Genomic DNA, 10890 nt, shown 5'->3' with positions numbered 1-10890 from the left:
ATAAGGTTCAAATTGGCCACTGAACGTAACCTGAATATGCAATTAGGCCACTGAACGAAAAAAAAGTGCAATTAGGCCACTGAACACTCCAAAAATGTGCAATTTCACCTTATAGCAGGTTACCCTCAATTTTAGCAGGTTATCTACTTACGTGGCAGCTGAGTTGGCATTTTTAATAAATTTTAATTAATTTTTAATAAATTTTAATAATAACTTTTTATTAAAAAAAATTAAAAAAAAAATAAAAACGACTTTATTTTATTTTTTATTTAATTTTTTCCAATTTTTTATAAAATTTATTATTAAAATTAATTATTAAAAATTATTAAAAATGTCAACTAAGCTGCCACGTAAGCAGGTAACCTGCTAAAATTGATGGTAACCTGCTATACGGTAAAATTGCATACGTTTGGAGAGTTCAATGGCCCAATTGCACATTTTTTGAGTGTTTAATGGCCTAATTGCATTTTTTTTTTGTTCAGTGGCCTAATTACATTTTCAGGTTACTTTCAGTGGCCAATTTGAACCTTATTCCTTTTTTTCACCAATGTGAGAAAAGTGGCAAAATTAAGGGGAGCCAAAAATTTAAAGGAGAAAGTTCATGAAAACGCGAAACCCATACTAATCAAGTGCTGTGGGAGGGAGAACGGAAACAAAATTGAAATTCACTTTCAAATCATTAGTACAATGGCACTGTCCAAATGTTCAAACTAAGAAGAGTAGGAAAATACTTGATATACTGTAAGATATATTAAATATAATATAATATATCTATAAGATATATTAAATATAATATATTTATATATTATATTTATATATTGAGAGAAAGAGAGAGAGGAATAGAATGAATAATGTTTATTCACTGGGATTATTTAACAAATAAAAATACACCACATATTTATACTAAGAGAAAGCTAATAAATAGAAAGTTAATGCTCCATGTACTACTCCTATAATCTAGGCATGTTCCACATTGACATACATGACTCACCTATGTTTGTTTTTATTAAATTCTTTGACTTGGTTTAATTACTAATAATATTAATAATAATATTATTATAACATTGCCTCCTTTAAACCAAGTTGGATGTGTTGGTCATTCCAATTTCCTTCTTCAATTTGAGAAATGTCTCTGTCTTCAGCGGCTTCGTAAAGATATCTGCAACTTGACATTCACTTGAACAATACTCAATGTTGATTTGCTTTTCAGCAACCAACTCTCTGATTTTGTGATACTTGATATCAATGTGTTTGCTACGACCATGAAAGACTGGATTTTTGGACAACGAAATTGCTGACTTGTTGTCACAAAAAATAGTCGTAGGTGTTTCTTGCTCGTGTTGTAAGAACTCCAAAATTCTCCTTAGCCAAACTGCTTGAGTAGCACAGTTTGCTGCTGCAATATATTCTGCTTCTGCGGTTGAAAGTGCTACAATCTGCTGCTTCTTTGAAGACCAAGAAAATATAGCTGAACCAAGATAGAAGGCATATCCTGATGTGCTTTTTCTGGTCTCAACATCTCCAGCCCAATCACTGTCTGTGTACCCAACAAGTTCCACAGTTTCATTAGTAGAGTAAAAAATTCCATCATTACTTGTACCTTTGACATATCTCAGAATTCGCTTTGCTGCAGCCCAATGTGATTCTTTTGGTTCCTCCATGAATCTGCTAAGTATTCCAACTCCAAAAGAAATATCTGGCCTTGTTGCCACCAGATACCTCAAACACCCAATTAAGCTTTTATAAGATGTAACATTCACATTCTTACCACACTCATCTTTGGACACCTTTAACTTTTCAGCTACCGGAGTTGAAGCTGGTTTGGAGTTTTCCATTTTGAACTTTTTCAAAATATCAGCAGCATACTTCTTTTGTGAAATAAAGATTCCACCATCCATCTGAATAACATCAAGGCCAAGAAAGTAAGACATAAGGCCCATATCGGTCATTTCAAACCTCTTAATGAGTGCCTCCCTGAATTCTGAGATTAGCTTCAAGTTGTTTCTAGTAAAAACCAGATCATCAACATACAAACAGATTAAAACAATATCACCAGAATCCGTGCATTTGACATACAAAGTGTGTTCATGAGGACATCTCATAAAATCACTTTCAACAAAATATGTGTCAATGCAACCATACCACGCCCTAGGCGCTTGCTTTAAGTCATACAAAGCTTTTCTCAACCTGTACACTTTATTTTCCTCCCCTTTCTTCAGAAATCCCGCAGGTTACTCAACATATATTTCTTCTTCAAGAAAACCATTCAAAAAAGCAGACTTGACATCCATTTGATGCAATTTCCAATCATTTTGAGCAGCAAGAGAAATAACCATTCGAACTGTATCAAGTCTACTTACTGGAGCAAAAACCTCAAAATAATCAATACCTGGTTTCTGCTTGTAACCCTTTGCTATTAACCGTGCCTTAAAACGGTCAATTTCTCCATTTGACTTGTACTTCGTTCTGTAAACCCACTTCACTCCAATTGGCTTCTTTCCAGGAGGTAAATCTGTTAACTCCCAGGTACCATTCTTTTCAATGGCACAGATCTCCTCATCCATCGCCTTAAGCCAATGAGTTTCTGTAGCAGCCTCCTCAAAAGTTAAAGGATCACAATCTGCAAAGAGAGCAAATTGAACAATCTCTTCATCAGACAGGTCATTATCATGACCCAAAACATAATCTTGCAAGCGAGCTGGTAAGTGGCGCTCGCGTTGAGATCGCCGAACTGACGACTCTGGCTGTGAAGGAGACTGGAAATTATCTGGAATCGGTTGCTCATCAACAATATTTTCAACAACAGGAATAACAACTGAACTTTCATCTTTAGCTAACCAATCCCAGACACCATATTCATCAAAAGTGACATCACGACTTATAACAACCTTCTTAGTTTCAGGATTGTATAGTTTATAAGCCTTTGAAGCGTCACTATAACCAATGAATATGCACTTCTCACCTTTATCATCCAACTTCTTTCTCAATGGATCTGGCACATGTGCATATGCCAAACATCCAAAAACCTTGAGATATTTGATAGAGGGTTTTCTCCCACTCCAAGCTTCTTCAGGTGTCTTATCACACACACTTTTAGTTGGACACCTATTCAACACATAGACAGCACAAGCAACAGCTTCTGCCCAAAAAGGCTTAGGCAGATTCTTGGATTTCAACATGCACCTCACCATATCCATGATTGACCTATGCTTCCTCTCAACCACTCCGTTTTGTTGTGGAGTGTATCTAGCTGTCATTTGGTGCTGAATACTCTTTTCTTTCAGAAAATTATCACAAGCAATATATTCTGTACCTCTATCAGGTCTCATGATTTTAATCTCATAACCACTTTGCTTTTCAACAAAAGTCTTAAATTGTTTAAAAACATCACATGCTTCAGACTTTTGCTTCAGAAAGTAAACCCATGTTTTCCTACTGAAATAATCAATGAAAGTAATAAAGTACTTACAACCTCCATGTGAGGGAACCTCCAACGAACACAGGTCTAAGTGAACAATCTCCAACTGTTTTGTGGCTCTCCCTGACTTGCCCACGGGAAAGGGATCTCTATGCTTCTTCTCAATCACACAAATCTCACAGATACGATTAGGGACATTCACAACAGGTAAATCAGAAACAAGTTCCTTTCTTGCAAAATAGTTTAATCCAGAGAAATGAAAATGCCCAAACCGCATATGTCATAACCAATTATCATCGCAAACTTCATAATTAAAGCAAGCAAGGAGAATATGCTTAATTTTCAAAGGAAATAGTCGATTTTGGGACATATTTACCTTTGCAATCAAAACTCCTTTAGCATCTGCAATGGTACAACGCCCCTGAGCAATATCTATCTTATATCCTTTTTCTGACAACTGTCCCATACTCAAAAAATTTTGGTGTAGTTCAAGAACATAGAACACATCGAATATAAAATTGTGAGTACCATCCTTCAACTGAATAGAGATTTTACCTTTTCCCAAAATTGGCACCTTTGACTTATTGCCAAATGTCACTTCAGACCGGACTGATTCATTCAGTTCAGAAAACAATTCTTTCTTCCCACGCATATGGTTACTACACCCAGTATCCAAGAACCATATGTTTTTATCTGCAGAAAAATTATCGCTGGCTAAAAGTAAAGTTTCAGAACTCTCACCAGACTTTTCAGCAGTATTTTCAGCAATGTTTGCTTGATTTCCACGATTGTCTTCATTATACCAACAATCTGCAATCTTGTGCCCATACTTGCCACAATTTTAGCAATGAAATGGAAATTTACCTTGTTTGGTATTACCTCCACCTCTTCCTTGGTTGGAGTTACCACGTCCTCCTCCTTGGTTGAAGTTACCACGACCTCTTCCACTAGAACCTCCTCTTCCTCTTCCACGACCTCTACCAGATCCTCCACCTCTTTGATTAGTGCCAGCCACATTAAGGGTGACTTGACTCTTCAAAGCTTCTTCTGCTAGTGGTTCCGATTTTGACACAATTCTGTCAATATGACTTTCTACCATACCTTTCAGCTCTGCAATTGACAAGAGCTCGGTTTTGTGTGACTCTGTGATCGAAGTCACCACATGGTCATACTTCATCGGCATAGTTCGAAGAACTTTCTCAACCACTGCACCATCTTCAATTGTATCTCCGGATAACCTCATCTTATTCACCATATCAATAAGACGAGTGAAATACGCACCTACTGTTTCTGTAGAGGTCATCTCACAATTATCGTACAATCTTCTCAACGACTGCAACTTAAACTTCTGCGCCCAATCAACTCCTTTGTATGACACCTTTAAGATGTCCCAAGTTTGTTTTGCTGTTTAAGCACGAGCTAATTGCCCAAAAATGGAATAATGAACACCTTGGTGAATCTGACCCAAGGCCAATTTATCTCGCCGTATAGCGCCTGCTTCAGCTCCTTCTTGTAGACCGGGATCAACAAAGCTCCAAAGATTTTGAGCTTGCAAATGTGTGGACATCATAATTTGCCAATAATTGTAATCGAGTTTCCCGTCCAATTTGGGACCCGTCCATACAATATTGAAATTTGCAGTCATATTTCACTACGGAAAATATCTCGGGGTTGAAAGGTTGACTGGCTCTGATACCAAATGTAAGATATATTAAATATAATATATTAAATATAATATATATTAAATATAATATAATATATCTATAAGATATATTAAATATAATATATTTATATATTATATTTGTATATTGAGAGAAAGAGAGAGAGAGAGAGGAATAGAATGAATAATGTTTATTCACTGGGATTATTTAACAAATGAAAATACACCACATATTTATACTAAGAGAAAGCTAATAAATAGGAAGCTAATGCTCCATGTACTACTCCTATAATCTAGGCATATTCCACATTAACATACATGACTCACCCATGTATGTTTTTATTAAATTCTTTGACTTGGTTTAATTACTAATAATATTAATAATATTATTATTATAACATGTACTCTTAAAATTTTACTCCCAAATTTTACTCTCATTTGTGTCTAAATTTGATTGGAGGATGAAACAAAGAAATGGACCAAATGTTCAAACTAAGAAGAGTAGGAAAATACTTGATGTACTCTTAAAATTTTACTCTCATTTGTGTCTAAATTTGATTGGAGGATGAAACAAAGAAATGGATAAACATCATGGCCCCTATAAAATTGAGCAATCAAAGCATGCCAAATCATAGGGAGTACAAGTAGAACTACTCATTCTAGTATTTCTTCCAAAAGGCTGAACCGATGCTCATTCTAGTATTTCTTCCAAAAGGCTGAACCGATGCTCACTGCGCACAAGGAACCCCCCTCACTGCCACTAAGACTCGATCCCTGGTCATTCTTCTAAAGTTTCACCTCTGTGGCCAGTTGAGCTGCCCATGCGGGTTACTCATTCTAGTATTTGCTTTTGAACCTTGATGCAATATATACCATATTTAATTTTAACATAACTAAGCAATTCAAAAAATATAACTAACTACTTTTATTTTTTTTCTTCCCAAAAAACAAAATTCATTGGAAACAATGAAAACGTATTATTTCATTGGAAAGAAATTTTATAATGATAAGACTATAGTTAGTAACGAAGGACGTTTCGATGACAGAATGTTAGACTCAGTTTTATAAGCAATAGTCAAATAGTTCCCTTTTTGAACCCGTGATTTGTTCTAATATTATCAATTGTCAGGATAAGCGCGGATCACTAAGTCAAAAATTATACCTAATAGCGAATGTGCAACTTTATTTTATTATACTTGTGTAATCGTTAGTATCACGTTTGGATAACAATAAGCTAGACTTAGCTCTCCAAGCGGCAACTCAACATCAAAGGAAACTTGTTAGGAAAATATATATGTTAATATAATTTTATTTAATCTTATTGAATTGTATAGACTTTAGAGACCCCTCATTTCTTGATTTACGTAAATCAAGATAGGCTTTATCAGGAAGTAACCAGAAAGAAAGACTTCAAAGAAAACAACCGGAATGAAAGGTTTCCGAAGGAAGCATCGAGAAGGAAAGGAGATCAAAATAAGGCTCTGTTTGACAAACCTAGCTGAAAAGCTATAAGCTATGAATTGAAAGCTGAAAATGAGCTAAAAGTTGAAAAGTTATAAGCTCGGAGCTGAAAATTGAAGAGCTGTTAAGCTAGCTGATATGATTGAAAGTGTTTGGTAAAATTAACTTTTTGATAAGTTGATAAATGTAAAATGACTAAAAAGGACATCTTCATAAAATTTAAATTAGTTTATTTACATATTAAAATTTAACATTTTGTCTTTAAAAAAAATTAACATTAACATTTTGAAATAAAATTATTAGTATAATCATGATCTAGCATCTCATAATGAAGTAGCAATATTGTTGCAAATCTCATAATAATAATAATAATAATAATAATAATAATAATAATAATAATAATAATAATAATAATAATAATAATAATAATAATGATAATGATAATATTTGCGGTGAAAGTTGTGGATAAAGGAGAAGAGGAAAGAGTTTTAATTGGGAATGGTAAATTATGTCATTTCTTTAAAATAATAAGGATAAAGATGGAAAAAAAGTTAGGAAGCTAGGAACTTATTTTGGGAACATTACCAAACAGAGCTTATAGCTTATTAGTAGTTTAAAACAAGCTATAAGCTCCTAAATAAGCTCTGCCAAACAGAGCTTAAGAGAAGCTTGGAAGAAGACCTTTGAAATTTTAATGGAAGTATCACCATTCAATGCTATCACTTAAGTTCATGGGAATTTTAATGGAGACCTTTTTAAGGAAGAACATCCTCAGAAAAAGCTCATACGAAGAAGAACAAAAAGAGTCGTTAGGCAATAAAATTTGTTTGACACTTAGGAGTCTATATATAAGACAAATTGGTGATAAACAAGGGAAGTTCTTTTAGTCTAAAGTGTGGTTAGACATGGTTTGCAAAAAAAAAGGTGTGCTTATACACTGATAGGAAAACAGTCATATATTAGGTTATCAAGCTGTACAAGTTTAGAGATTTGGCAGCGGATTTTAGGGGATTGTGGTAGTTTTTGGAGGGCTACCACTTGCTGAGTGACAACTGGCAAATTCAAAATTTTAAGTTGGCGCTCATCTCTCCTCATCTATAAAAGGATGACATCAAGTTTAGAAGAAGAAGTTAAGAGGCTGAAAAAAAAAATAAAAATTAAGAGGCTGGAAAAATGATAAGTGCGATATTTTGTTGAAAGCCACTTTGAGAGAAACTGTTACATTGAAATAATCTAGTCTTCTAAGCTCAAAGAAGAATTGGTTTGATTATTTCAAAGTCCAACACTCATCATCAACCATCTTTCAGTCTAAGGAAGTTTGGAGATCAAACCTAACAAGGTGACTTCGTGATTGACCATTGGCTAGCTCTAATCGGGTATTGAAAGACAAGTCAAAGAGGGTTCGTGATTGTCTCAAGGATTGTCAACTAGTGGAAGTTGAAGGTTTATGATCACCTTGTATTTTTTTAATAATTACTTAGTGAAGTCTTCCTTTTGAGTTTAAGGAGAGGAGTGGAGTAAGAGTTTTACGAACCACTATATATATATATCTCTTTACATTTTAATTTGTTATTATTTATTTATTTTGCTACATCATTTTTATTGGTAAGTTTTAAGACTTCCGCGGCAAAGAAATTAAATTTGTTTCCTAGCTTTGATTTTTTCTAAATTCAAGCTCACTTAGAGTAATTTGAAAACCGAAGAAATTTATTGTATTGTAAAGGAAAGCTTGTTAAAACATTGAAGAAATTTATTTCACAAGGTCAAAGATTAAAATGGTGACCAAATCTCAAAAAGCCACATAAAATAAAAGCAACATATATACAAATTAAACTAGTTATAAGCAAGACTCGGTGTCTCCAAACATCTCCTCGATCTACAAAAGATTGAGACATCTAAGGTGTTGTTCATGTTTAGGATCCAAGTGTTGGCGTGGTATAATGGCCGCGCTGATCCACCACTACATACACCTGTAACATCTAAGATAAAGATTGATCAAAACAAGAATAATGAATTGGTTGAACGGACTAATAAATGTGTCGATATTGTGTGAGAAAACGTATTGCTAGGTTAAAGGTAAAGGATTAAACCTGAGTAAGATTGCATTTCATGAGGATATGATAGTGTTTGTGCCAACTCCTTTTTACAGCCATGGTGGCAAGAAATAAGCCATATGCAATGCCACAAATAACAATGACAACTAGGGCAAGAAGAAGCATATAATTGTAATAGGAAGGAACTTCCACATGAACATATATGGCCAAGAAGATATTCTGGCAGGCAGCTATATATACCCTGGTTGATAAATAATAAATGGTTTGAAAACTGATAAAAACTTACACCGAAATGGAACGTCATGTAATTTATTTCAGTCACAAGCAAATCCACACTGCCAAGACAAATATGAAAGTGTACATCAAAGAAAAACGATAAATAACCTTGACTTCTTATGATACCACAATACCATATGAAAGTCATGCGAAAGTAATCACAAATTGGAAATACAAAAATAGTCTCCCAATTCAACAATATGAAATCACTAACACACACTTAAATTGGCTTTCAACATCAATGTTTGCCACTCAATGCTTGGGAATTCCTCGAACCACATGTCTGAGACTCTGAGCAACCATAATAAGAAAGTAAAATTACTTATAATTGCGGCAATCAAGCTCAATCTGCTGAAAAAAAAAATTGAAAGAAATATTAAAAGTAAAATTTTAAAGAATTTGACTTACCTCCAGATGAGATCACTGTCAAGAAAGATATAAAAATAGATAACTCAATTCTGATCCACATATCCTTTGCATCAAGAAAAACATACACACCAACTTTAATCCTTTCATTTCAAGAAAACAATTCACATCGCTGACCGGACAATTAATCATCCAACACCTGAAGAAAAATGTAAAACCAATTTTTTTTTTTTAAATAATCTAATAATCCATTTAAAATAATCTAATCCAATAATATCTTTATTTTGTTGATATTAACATGAAAAGAAAAACCTTAAATTAATTGTTGAGTTTATTACCGAAATGGTCCCTCGACTATTAAGAAATTACCAATTTGGTCCTCAACAATTTTTCTTACCCAATTAAGTCCATCGACTTTGAAAATGTTAACCATTTTGGTCCTCCGTTAGATTAGGTGTTAAAAGTCTTTTAAATTAGAGGGCATTGATGGAATTTCACATGAAAAGACCCCAAGGCCTTGCTTAAGTAACAAACTCCTTGAGACACAGTAAAAGATTATGTTATCTATAATCTTTATTTGTAAGATAGTTGCAAAAAGATATATAATATGCTTACTATTATTTCTTCTGAAGGAGTAGAGGTGCTAGGACCGTCGAATTTACCAATGTTGACATTTTCCTCCCCATGTAATTGCTTATGCGCCTGTAGGAATAATAATATATTGAAAGGGAAAATAATTCAAATTCTTCTTCCATCACTTCAATTAAAACAATTTTTTTAGTATTAAACAAATCCTTCTAGTACCAAGACTATGTGGTCTAATAGTATCCAGGTTGGACTTTCATTTGAAAGATTGTGAGTTCGAGCTTCAATGGAGGATTGAGAAAGTATATGAATAGATACTACATATTGTAATAGAGCCAATAACATTCAAAAAACAAATCCTTCTAGTACTTCACAATTCTATATCTGGTAAAAAAATTAACATATTTTGCAACCTCTATTGTCACATATATCATTTATTCTCTCAAACAAAATCACCATCAAAACATAAATATAATGAAACTTATAATTAATGTTATAAATTTTTAAAACATACAAAATTTTAGCGACAATTTAATCTAATAAAAAAGGTTGAGACAATATACTTAGTTAATTACTTACAATTTCTTGTGACGATAAAACACACACACACACATTTTCTCAAAAATAGCCCACAAAACACCAATCTAATATAATTTATTAATTTAATTTATAAATACTTTGGAATTCAAATCTCCCTAAAGATTATGTTGTGTGGTTGAAAAGGTCAAGACAATATACTTACAATTTCTTGTGATGAAGTAGAGGTGTTGGGTTGGTCGAATCCATTGGTGTTGACATTTTCATCCCCATATGCTAGGTTATGTTCCTGTGAGGAATAATATAAATTCAAAATTTTCTTCAATTCTATCACCTCAATTAAATAAAAAAGAATTAATAATAATAACCAAACTTTCTAGTAATTCCCCATTCTCTATCTACTAAATAATTAACATACTTTGCAACCTCAGCTAGAGTAACTTTCACTCATTCTCTCAAATAAATTCACCATCAAAACATAAATCTATTACAACTTACCTTTAAAGTTTTAAAATTTCAAAACATACAAAAAC

Source organism: Ipomoea nil, unplaced genomic scaffold, assembly GCF_001879475.1.
Source record: "Ipomoea nil cultivar Tokyo-kokei standard unplaced genomic scaffold, Asagao_1.1 scaffold1043, whole genome shotgun sequence".
Classification (NCBI taxonomy): domain Eukaryota; kingdom Viridiplantae; phylum Streptophyta; class Magnoliopsida; order Solanales; family Convolvulaceae; genus Ipomoea; species Ipomoea nil.
This window is presented reverse-complemented; position numbering follows the sequence as displayed.